This window comes from Leucoraja erinacea, chromosome 9 (assembly GCF_028641065.1).
Source record: "Leucoraja erinacea ecotype New England chromosome 9, Leri_hhj_1, whole genome shotgun sequence".
Lineage (NCBI taxonomy): Eukaryota > Metazoa > Chordata > Chondrichthyes > Rajiformes > Rajidae > Leucoraja > Leucoraja erinaceus.
In genome coordinates, this window is record NC_073385.1 from 4,079,123 (window position 1) to 4,091,795 (window position 12,673).

Genomic DNA, 12,673 nt, shown 5'->3' on the forward strand with positions numbered 1-12,673 from the left:
TTCACACTAGGTATAATAAAGCCAATTTATTCCTGTTAGATTTCTACAGCTGGAGTTAACTGTGGAAACATTAACAGGAAATTTTATTATTGTCAGTGGGACTTGCTGAGATTCATTTGATCAATATTTGGAGTTATCTTGTGAAATATTCAGAGAGATATTCACGTTTAATTTTCTTGTTTAATGACATTGAGCACTTATAATGTATAATGCCGACATGTATATTTATTAAATATTGCATACATCGTAGTTATAACGTTGCTTCAAGAACACCAACAAACTCTAATGCAGATTGCTAGCTATTTTATGACTGAATAAACATGAAAATTATTGGAATATTAAATATTAAATTGCATTTGTAACACAGAACAAGATTATGTGATGATGTCTACTTCAGATGTAATGCAATTTTAAAATTGGATGATGTAGTAATAACATACTAACTTAAAGCCCTTTCATCTCGAGACTTGGATTGAATCCAACTTGGTTTCATGAGATGAAAGCCTCCTCTCTCTGCTGCTAATAATAAATTGGCACTATTTTCCAGAGGCCACAGGGTGGATGGTGTGCAGGCTTGAAAAAGTCACACTGATTGAATAACGGAGCATTTTCTGAGGTTAAGGCTAATGCACAATATAGAGGAAGTCTTACTTTACATGTGATCCGTCCCACTGCAGATTGTAGATTGCTTAATGTTGAAACTGGGCTGAGAAGCCAGGAAAATAATCAAGTTCCTGAAATTAGCATAGTAAAGAAAAAATGCAGGGGCACGGCAGTACCTAAAAGTGGACACTGGTCTTTCATTCGCACTTGCAGTGAAAAACCTTGTCTGTAAACAACTTAATACACACCTTCACTTCCTGAGAAGATTGAGGAGATTCGGTATGTCAACGGATATTTTCTTGAGCTTCTACACGTGTACAGATGAGAGCATATTGACTGGCTGCATCACGGCTTGGTTCAGCAACTTGAATACCCAGGTACAAAGAGGATTGCAAAAAGTGGTGACCACTGCCCAGTCCATCACGGGGACTGACCTCCCCGCCATCAAAGGGATCTACAAGTTGCTAACGCAATACAGCATCATCAGAAACTTACACCACCCTGGCCACAGACTCATTTCACTCCTGCCATCGGGAAGAAGGCATCAAAGTTCCTTCCCGACAACCACCAGGCTATTAAAGATTACAAGCTCCAAATAGGCTCTGAATTATATAGACTCGAGGGCATTATTTTTGACTTTGCAGAATTATTGTTTATCTACCTGTCTCTTTTTTTAATATATACTAAAGTTTTTTTGGTGTTTATTATGGGTTATACAGAGTATGACATGCTGCTGAAAGTAGACAATAGACAATAGGTGCAGGAGTAGGCCATTTGGCCCTTTGATACAGCACCGCCATTCAATGTGATCATGGCTGATCATCCCCAATCAGTACCCTGTTCCTGCCTTCTCCCCATATCCCCCAAGTAAAAATGCCATTGTTCAGTTTCGGAACATATAACAATAAAACATTCTTGACTATCCCATCGTTTAAGAAACAGTTAGACATGTACATGGATAGGACAGGTTTGGAGGAATATGTACCAAGCGCAGGCAGGTGGAACTAGTGTAGCTGGGACATTGTTGGCCGGTGTGGGCAAGTTACATAGAAACATAGAAATTAGGTGCAGGAGTAGGCCATTCGGCCCTTCGAGCCTGCACCGCCATTCAATATGATCATGGCTGGTCATCCAACTCAGTATCCCGTACCTGCCTTCTCTCCATACCCTCTGATCCCCTTAGCCACAAGGGCCATATCTAACCCTCTTAAATATAGCCAATGAACTGGCCTCGACTACCCTCTGTGGCAGAGAGTTCCAGAGATTCACCACTCTCTGTGTGAAAAAAGTTCTTCTCATCTCAGTTTTAAAGGATTTCCCCCTTATCCTTAAGCTGTGACCCCTTGTCCTGGACTTCCCCAACATCGGGAGCAATCTTCCTGCATCTAGCCTGTCCAACCCCTTAAGAATTTTGTAAGTTTCTATAAGATCCCCCTCTCAATCTCCTAAATTCTAGAGAGTATAAACCAAGTCTATCCAGTCTTTCTTCATAAGACAGTCCTGACATCCCAGGAATCAGTCTGGTGAACCTTCTCTGCACTCCCTCTATGGCAATAATGTCCTTCCTCAGATTTGGAGACCAACACTGTACGCAATACTCCAGGTGTGGTCTCACCAAGACCCTGTACAACTGCAGTAGAACCTCCCTGCTCCTATACTCAAATCCTTTCGCTATGAAAGCTAACATACCATTCGCTTTCTTCACTGCCTGCTGCACCTGCATGCCTACTTTCAATGACTGGTGTACCATGACACCCAGGTCTCACTGCATCTCCCCTTTTCCTAGTCGGCCACCAGTTGGACTGAAGGGCCTGTTTCCACACTGTATCACTCTATGACTTGAAAATGAGATTAGTCAGTCTCAGTCTGCTAGGGGCTATTAGATATCAATTGACACTATGTCAGCACTTTCACAAGGATAATTGATAGGGATCAAGAAGGGGGGGTGGGGGGGGGAGGGGGAGAAAGGTGGAACAGTCATCTCGATAATGTAAAAGCACTTGATCAAGAATGGTATTAAGGAATGTGTTGGTCTCTGCCAGACACAGTAACCACAAAACTCAATTATCCGTGACCATTAACAGTCTCAGTCTGAAGAAGGGTCTCGACCTGAAATGTCACATATTCCTTTTCTCCAGAAATGCTGCCTGACCCGCTGTGTTATCCAGCATTTTTTGTCTATTTTTGCCATTAATACTGAGTTGAGTCCAATATTTTGACAAAAAAAAAAAGTGGTAGAGAGAAAATAACGAGTCAGGAATGAAAGATGAATGCACCACATTTAAACACATATTGTATCAACGGAAACCTTAGTGATTGAGGTATACAAATTTATCAGGGGCACAGACAGGGTAGATGCAAGGAAACCTTTCTCCATAACATATAAAATTGTAAAAAACTGGGAGGATATACATTTAGCGGAGGACTAAGGATGGTTTAAACAGGATCTATGGAAGATTTTCTTCTGGATGATGGTTGGAATCTGAAATACAATGAGGGGCTATGGAGGGAGAGACCCCCACAATAGATGAATACTCGAATTGCCATGGCATGGAGGGCTCCAGAGCAAGTGCTAGTAAATACGATGAGTATAGATGAATACTAGATGGCGGATATAGATATGATGGGCTGAAGGGCCTATTTCTATACTGCATACGACTCAATGACTCCATAGTGCACTTAGGGTGGCACAGTGGGGCAGCGGTAGAGTTGGTGCCTTACAATACCAGGTTCGATCCTGACTACGGGTGCTGTCTGTATGGAGTTTGTACATTCTCCTTGCAACCATGTGGGTTTTCTCTGGGTGCTCCGGTTTTCTCCCACAACCCAAAGACGTGCAGGTTTGTTGGCTAATTGGCTTCGGTAAAATAGTAAATTGTCCCTAGTGTGTAGGATAGTCTTGGTGTAATGGGATCAGCGGTCGGTGCTGGCTCGTTGAACCGAAGGGCCTGTTTCCACGCAGTATCTCGAAAGTCTAATGTTGGTGATTCATAGGTTGGAAGCCAGCTGATGGAAATTGAATTTGAACAGAGACACACACAATGATTGGCTTGTATTGCCTTTTTTATGTTTAGTTTAGAGACACAGTGCGGAAACAGGTCGTTCGGGGCCCAGTGAGTGCTCGCATAGGCCGCCAATCACCCGCACACTAGTTCTATGTCCTGCACACTAGAGGCAATTTACAGAAGCCAATTAACCTGCAACCCTGCATGTCTTTGGGATGTGTGAGGTAGCCGAAGCACCCAGAGAAAACCCACATGCAAACGGAAAAGGTGCAAACTCCACACAAACTCCGCCCATAGTCAGGATTCAACCTCGGTCTCTGGCATTGTGAGGCAACAGCTCTTCTGCTGCACCACTGTGTCTTATGATGTAGAATAATGCCATTGAGCCAATCTAGTCTGTGCTGGCACAAGGAGGATTGATCTCATTCACCTCCTGTGGCAATAATAACCATTTTGCAACAAGTGCTGATAAATCTCATTTCCCAGCAGTACTGTATGTCAGAAAACAAACAAAACCTTGTTAAATAATACTTATCCTTTTCAGGACATTAATGAGGTCACAGTCATAATCATACTTTATTAGCCAAGTATGTTTTGCAACATACGAGGAAATTGATTTACTATATAGTCATACATCATACCAATAAAAAGCAACAAGTCACACTTAATATATTTTACCATAAACATAATAAGCTGAGGCAAATTTTCTGAGTAGAAATCTGATCCATGATTCACAATGTATTTAGTATCGTTGGTGTCATATATGAGCCGTTTCAAGATAGGGTAGACAATCAGAACCTTCCCCCCCCCCCCCCCCCCCCCCCCCCCCCGGTAGAAATGTCAAGGACTAGAGGGCGTAGCTTTAAGTAAAGAGGAGCAAAGTGTAAAGGAGATGTACAGGGGTACGGTTTTTTTCACACTGAGGGGTGGTGCATGCCTGAAGTACACTGCCAGTGGTAGTGATGATAGAGGCAGATATGATAGTGGTGTTTATGAGAGTTTTCGATAGGCACACTGGATCTGCAGGGAATTGTGAGATAGGGAACATGTGCAGGAAGATGGGATTAGTTTACCTTGGGATCGGATATATTGGAGGTGGAGAGGACATTTCGACTAGTGGCAGAGTCTAGAACCATCAGAATAAAAGGACGTTACTTTAGAAGGCAGATGAGGAAGAAGTTATTTGGTCAAAGGCTGTGGATTTATTGCTACAGAAAGCTGTGGAGGACAAGTCAATGGATATTTTTAAGGTGAAGATTGACAGATTCTTGATTAGTACGGGTGTCAAGGGTTCTGGGGAGAAGGCAGGGAAATGGGGATGAGAGGGAAAGAAAGATTAGTCAGGATTGAATTCAAGTCAAGTCACATTTATTTATATAGCACATATAAAAAACAACTCTTGTTGGCCAAAGTACTTTACATTTGTTATAAGAATAGTATAAACAAACAAACTACATACATATAACCCTCGCTCAGTGGACGTCAGGAAAGGCTTGGGAGTATAGATAAGTTTTTAGTCGTGACTTAAAGGAGTCGATGGAAGGGGCAGTTCTGATGGGAAGGGGGATGTTGTTCCACAGTCTAGGAGCTGCAACCGCAAAGGCGTGGTCGCCCCTAAGCTTATGCCTAGACCGCGGGATATTCAGCAGCCCCAAGTCAACCGATCTGAGGGACCTGATGATGGGCCAAATGGGTCTAATTCTACTCCTATAACTTGTGAACTAATGAACATATTATGTCTAGCACACAGATGTATTCAAGAGAGAGACACATATAGCTTTTGGGGTTAACAGAATCAGGGAATAACGGAGAAAGCAGGAATGGGGTACTGATTTTGGATGATCAGCCATGACCACATTGAATGGTGGTGCTGGCTCGAAAGGCCAAATGGCCTACTCCTGCACTTATTTGCTATGTTTCTAAGCACACATTGTAGACCAAAGTGCCTGTTCCTGAGCTGTGCATTTTTGATACTCTATGCAACTCCTACATACATATTGCTCTAAACTGTGTTATCTCCACCCAAAACAGCCTGTGTGGACACCCCAGAGGGTGGGAAGGCTACGCTGGCTGTGGAAGAATGTCTAACATCTCAGATGTCAACTAAGGAATGAAGCGTGCTTGCATCTGGCATTAAACAGACTACCAAGCCAGCAAAGTTCCTAATCTTTTATCACAAGTAGCTTCCCGAATAGCAACAGTGTATTTTTTCATGACTATTAAACATTAATTTTCTTAAAGTTTAGCATGTACAGTATCAGATATCTACTAGTCCAATTAGTGGAAAAATAGGAAACGCGTGTACATTGTATTAACATTTGAGGTGAACAATCTTGGTCTGAACGGACATCTAAACTTGTCATCTCATGTTACAGATTGATGCAGTTCAAAAGTAATTTCTGAAGGCAACAGCCTTTGTACAGAGACACGGGGAACTTCAGGTGCTGGAATCTTGAGTTAAACTCAACGCGCTGGAGCAACTCAGCGGACCAAGCAACATCTGCGGAGAGAATGGGTGGGTTTTACAGGCTGTAATGCCAGTTTCTCGGTGAAATCGTTGCCGCCAACCAAGTAACTCGCGGAAAACTCGCGGGAAACCACCAGAAGTCACCCGGAAAGCACTCGAGCTTCTTCGGCGTTTGGTCTGGGAAGGGCAATAATTGCGGCTCTGTGCAATGCGCCGCCAGCCAGTCTTGCCAGTTCAATTGGAGACCGTAGGGATTGAGTGTGAACAAGTGTCTGCAAGCCATCGAGATAAGGGCGTTGACAGGGAAGAAACAAGATTGATAGGAAGAGAAAGCGTTGCTCGAGGTTGAACGTGCCAACGTTACAAGCTCTCTCGAAACCCACACACACTTAAGGACGACATGAGTACAAACCTCTGATGAGATTCTGGTTTCAAGAGAGCAGCGCGCCGCGTAGCTGTTAGTGCGTGTCGGGTTCGTGAATAAACAAGTCAGCGGTGTACGGAAAGGGGGGAGGGGGGGAGAGAAGCATTTCTGTCCAGTGCTCACACAACAATCAACGAGTTCTACACACTGACGGGCTTGTTGTCTTTGGAAATGTCTCTACGTGTTGCGGGACCCCACACATAAACCAGCCCAAGCGCCCCGACTGAGGATGATGTCTCTCTCGCCCGGCGCCTTCCCTTCAGATCTTGGCGTCACCCAAACCCGTCTCTGAAGTTGGGGTCACCCCCACACATTGTCCCGTGTACAGATTGCAACAACCCCATCTGCTACATGACCACAGAGAGAGTGTGAAGTGTTTGTTTGACTCACTTCTGTTAAAAAAGGAAGATTGTTCCCGATGTTGGGGAAGTCCAGGACAAGGGGTCACAGCTTAAGGATAAGGGGGAAATCCTTTAAAAACCGAGATGAGAAGAACTTTTTTCACACAGAGAGTGGTGAATCTCTGGAACTCTCTGCCACAGAGGGTAGTTGAGGCCAGTTCATTGGCTATATTTAAGAGGGAGTTAGATGTGGCCCTTGTGGCCAAGGGGATCAGGGGGTATGGAGAGAAGGCAGGTACGGGATACTGAGTTGGATGATCAGCCATGATCATATTGAATGGCGGTGCAGGCTCGAAGGGCCGAATGGCCTACTCCTGCACCTAATTTCTATGTCTCTAAAAAAAACCCACAACTAATGACAAATTAAATGCCTGTCCCCAATTATGGGCGAACCTAAATAAGGCACTAATGTTGAATAGGTGGGGACAATAGGAGCATTTCACCAACACAGCACTTCATAGTCGTTAACAGACCTTTGTACACGGGGCGGGGGAGATTGCCATTAAACTGTTTTGAAGAACGCAAGGGTTGCAAAGCCGGGCAAGTCATCGACGTTCTCGAAATTACACCTTTTCGTTCAATGCTTGAGTGTTTTTACAACTCAAAATCCATAATTAAGTGTAAGAACAGGAATTAAGATTTTTTTTTTTTGCTGATTCCATGATTGCAAAGTGCCAATTGATCCCGTCCCAGGTCTTAAAACTAACAACACCAGCACGGAAACTATTGGTCTTAGCGTCGAATTACGGTACGAAAGTTTCTGGGTATGAACCCGACTATCTTTTGTTTGCGTCTTTAATCAAACTCCCCCGTACAATGAATGATGGCCGGGGAGATTTACTTCCTCCCCGTTGTGTCTGTTTATTAGTCTGCATTTCTTTCTTAAACATGGTTTTTTTTAAGCCAGGGCAGTGAAAGACAGTCGGTTTATTGCTTTTCGCCACCAGGGAGTTTGTGTCCTTATTTTACCGTCCCTCTCAAAGCGCGCGTCTTCTTTTCTGTCTAAAATAGTTCCCCGCATGTCCCGGTACCAAGTCTGACCAAGTTAGTTGCATGGGAACCGCTGCCTCTCATTGAAAGAGCCTATTCGGTCTAGCGAGTATGTGCCGCTGAACCCAACAGACTCTCAGTCCGAAGAAGGATCTCGCGTCACCCATTCATTATATCCCGAGGACTCAACCTGTCCCGCTGAGTTACTCCAGCGTTTTGTGTCTATCTTCGGTGTAAACCAGCATCTGCAGTTCATTCCTCCACCAACAACACATCCTTCTCTGTCTCCCACCGCCAGTCTTTCTCTCTCTCTCACACACACAGTCTCCTTAAATGCATTTGTCATTCGCGGTAGCAAGTGCCAGATTCTCACCACTTTTCAGCTCAAAGCTTCGTTTGAATCTATTGCATTTTTAGAGTTGGCCTCTGGCTCTTTGAACTTTGGACTCCGCCAAGTGGAGAGACCCTCTCCTCGCTCACCTGATGCGAAGACCTGCCTGCTCGCATAACCCCGTCTCGGGAGAAGAAACTCCCGACTATTAGCCTCTCAGTCACAGTCCTACAGCTAAAACCCCAGCAGCGCCGCGTCTGCTTCTGAACAAGCCGTGACTGCAAGATCAGCTCATTTGCTTTGCCAAGCAATCATTCTCACCAGCAATTAAGAAACATGCTCGCTGTATAAAGACTCGTATTAGCCAGGGATTTGGGGAGTGAAAAAAAAACCTGGGCCAGATTACAAACCCATCGCTTATTTGTATTCCCCTCCTATTTAAAGCTGTCGTGTTGCAATGATCTCCAGGGAGCGGTAATAAAGGCATTTATTTCAGTGTTTACTCTCCCTCGATCTGAAAAGCTTAACTATTGATCAAGAAAAATAATGTGCTAGTGAAAGAACCAACACAAAAATATTGAATGTTTTTGGTCTTAATTAAATCCTTCGTTTATTTATGCCGGGACTTTGGGTGAATAGGAGGGCACTTTCACACCGTATGCTTCAGAGAATAATGCACAGCGTAGCAGTTTAAAGCTTCCTCTATTCTGAAGATCCGATTCTAATTTTAAAAAATCCTTGTAGAGTAAAAGTCGGAAGAAAAGTCATCTGACCAGTTTTCTTTTATGTGGAAGGTGGAACTGCAGATGCTGGTTTACTTTCAACCGAAGACAGACAGAAAAGGCTGGAGTAACTCAGCGGGTCAGGCAGCATCTCAGGAGACCCTTCTTCAGACCCATTTTTTAAACATTTGCCAAAGCCCACGAAACAAAGTCCTTGGTCTACATAGTATGATTTGAATGAAAATGTTGTCCCGGGTCTTAGCAACTGAACAATATTCCCCTTGCTTTATGTTAACGGTGTGTCAGGGTCGAAGCTTTGAAACTTGAAAATAAAAAATGCAAATTATGTTTTCCAGCGAAAGTCGGAGGTTTCGGGAGGAGCTCACGGATAAAACTATCCGTGAAAACTCGCCAACATTTCACCAATGGCCCATCATCTAAACGCCAGTGGCGATTTTGCAAAGGTCCACACAACTCGTAGAATCGACACCGGAGAATTGAAATTCACGATCAATGTGGCTATTAATCGAACCCGGAATCGAACCCGGGACTTTAAGCGGCACTGAGAACATAAACCATGGGCGAGAAAGATAGGTCGCATGCGGGAAGGGGGAAAAGCCTATCGAAGGAGTTAATTAAACCAACATTATTTAGTCAAAACTCATGTAACATTGAAGGTTCTTTATAAAACGTGGTTAGAACACAGAGCGAGCAGTACAGCACAAGAACAGGACCTTCGGCCCAAAACGTCTCTGCCGAACACGTTTGCCAAGTTAAACTAACTCTCCTCTGCCTGCTAGCGACCCCAATGCCTCCACTTCCATTCTGGACATCAGCGAAAATCATGTGCTGATCTTATGATCAGCCAGATGCAAACGAACCCAAAGTTGAATTAGGAAGCGCGCAAAGTGTATATCGCCTTTCCCTGCGTTTAATACGGAAAGGGGAGAAAGCTGTTTAACGAACAATCGCAGAAATTTCAAACATCTCGTATGAATGAAAACATTGGGACGCTCTTGCTCCAGTCGATGAGTTTGCAATTCAGCAGATTCTACAATTCACTCGTCAAACGAATTTACAACTCGCTGCAATTCACAAGCCTTTTCCACCTACCTCGATTCTGATTTGGGACTGCCAGCGGGTTGTGCACAAGCCGGTCACACACAGATCCATTTTACTCTTCCGAAGAGTGTGAGTAACCTGTTGAATTCTTGGGAAGCGAAGTTTAAGCAGCGCTGTCCTCATGAGCCTGCAATGTGAAAACGCCCACTTGCTGATCTCACCGGCTTCCAGAGTGCAATTTAACTCTTCCCAGCCATTCGTCCAGCCCCGAGTGGAGGGTGTTTCTCTGGCGAATCCGCAGGTGGAATCGCGTTACCCGGCGCTCAGGCTGGGCTGGAGAAAGACACGGCTCCGCAGAAGGGCCGAGCTCTTGAAGCATTTACGAGTCTGTCCGTGTTAGTAGAAGTCATCAAACACCCACCTCCCCGTTTCTCCTTTCGGCGAAGGAGGTCCCGCGCCAAGAATTCACAACACAACACACTCTGTTGCCAGTTTACGAACAAACCGGTCAAAGTTGCTTTAAACGCTATGTATTCACAGAGCGCCTCCGCTTCGAGAGAGTGCGCGTTCGCTGTGTGTGTGTGTGTGTGGCTATGGGTGATAATAGTTCTTCACTCTAGTTAAATGGGGCTATTTGTGGGAGAGTTTTTTTGTAACAAGCGTGAGGCAGCAGTAACTGAGTGAGAGGAATTTTCACCTGACGTGAATGAAAGATGACACGCTCGCCGAATTGGCCGGGCGCCAGATACGAAGTCTAGCATGTGTGTGTGGCACTTTAGGTGCCTCACTGTTTCTTACAAATACTTCAGCGGCTGTTAACTACTTTGGGACGCTCTGAAAGGCGCTACATGCATGCATCACTCTCTTTCGCCTGTAAATCTCTACTCGCTCCTGTCTGTCTAACAAGGTTGTCGGAGTAGAGGGATTTAAACTTTTCCAATATTGACTGGGAATGTCATTGTCAGTGCCAAAGGTTTAGACGGGGTGGAACTTGTCAAATGCGTTCAGGAGAGTTTCCTCTGGCAGTGTGCATGGGGCCCCACGTGGGCCAGGACAAGGCTTGATATAATAATAATGATATATCTTTATTGTCATTGCACAGAGGTACAACGAGATTTGGAATGCAACTTTCATCCGATGTAATAACTTAATTAGCTAAATATGGAAACACCCAGAGAAACAAGATTTAAAAAACAGTTAAAGCAGTATAACGTGCAAATACAGTAGGTCTGTGTCAGGTCGATGTGCAACGTGACCATCTGAGGGAGACAGTTCATGGAGGTGGGGGGCGCTCAGCAGGGCTGGTTCAGAGTCGCTATAGCTCTGGGGATGTAGCTGTTCCGAAGTCTGGAGGTGTGGGCGTAGAAGGCCTTGTAACGTCTGCCGGATGGTACAAGTTCGAACAGACTATTACAAGGGTGTGAGGAGTCTTTATGAATGCTGACGGCCTTCCTGACGCACCGTGTATTGTAGATGCCCTCCAAGGCTGGTAGCTCTGTGGACGACGCGCTGAAGAGCTCTCCTCTCCGCCTCCGTGCAGCTGAGATACCGCACAGAGATGCCACACGTTAGGATGCTCTCTGTGGTGCAGCGGTAGAAAATAAAGAAAATAAAAAGCTGTACAAAATCATGAGAATAGTTCTGGTAAACCCACAGAGTCATTTGCCCAGAGTAGGGGACTCGAGAACCAGAGGACATAGGTTTAAGGTGAGCAGAATTGTAAAATTGGAGGATTCAATGTTCATACATTTGGGTTGTAAAGCCATCCAGGTGGGATGCGGCACTAGCTGCTTTTGAAGTGGCTCAAAGATCTTGATGCCAATTTCAGTAGGAAGTGCTGATATGTTTAGGAAGGCACTGCAGATGCTGGTTTAAACCGAAGATAGACATGAAAAGCTGGAGTAACTCAGCAGGACAGGCAGCATCTCTGGAGTGAAGGAATGGGTGACGTTTTGGGCCGAGACTGAAAAGGGTCTGAAGAAGGGTCTCGACCCGAAACATCACCCATTCCTTCTCTCCAGAGATGCTGCCTGTCCCGCTGAGTTACTCCAGCTTTCTGTGTCTATATAGTACAGATATGTAGCTGATTTTTGTGTCTGGTTTTGGCAGAAGTCAAGAACTATGATTCCTTTCTCTGCAGTCTAATCATTCATTGCAATCATGCCTGTTTCTTGTTTCTAATTATCTGTTCTGCATCAATGGACAATTTACCATCTGAACACATTATTGACCACGCATCCTCTCTTATTGGATAGCTAACTTTGGTTGTACATTCTATTCTGTTCTGTAGTTTTCACATACTATGCTTGACTTGATATGATCTGAAGATACCAAAACAAAAAAAGAGGAATAAACCAATGAGAATGAAACAGATATTCTGGAGTTTCTGAGTGAAAATAGATTAATATTTTGGCGAGCGGTGGTTAAAGTGAGATTTTATGGCGAGGCAGATCCTATGGTGAAGGGGAATGGCGTTAAATGCTATTTTCTCTCAATCATTTTTGTTCGTTTTTTAGTTTACTTCAGAGGTACAACATAGAAACAGGCCCTTCGGCCCACCGAGTACATGCTGACCAGCGATCACCCGAACACTAGCGCTCTCCTATACACCAAGGACAATTTATTATTTTCACTATTTACTATTTTTATCTATGCCAAATTAACCTAC

General features: G+C 44.4%; 1 protein-coding gene across 1 annotated transcript in view; it reads right to left on the minus strand.

Moving 5' to 3' along the window:
• The window catches only part of si:dkey-87k14.1 (leucine-rich repeat transmembrane protein FLRT2), a 97,935-nt gene extending 86,884 nt beyond the window's left edge, over positions 1-11,051 (minus strand). Inside the window, 1 exon segment of the mRNA XM_055640092.1 lies at positions 10,057-11,051. The gene's annotated coding sequence lies outside the window, so the exon portion shown is untranslated.
• Positions 11,052-12,673: the final 1,622 nt, after the last annotated feature.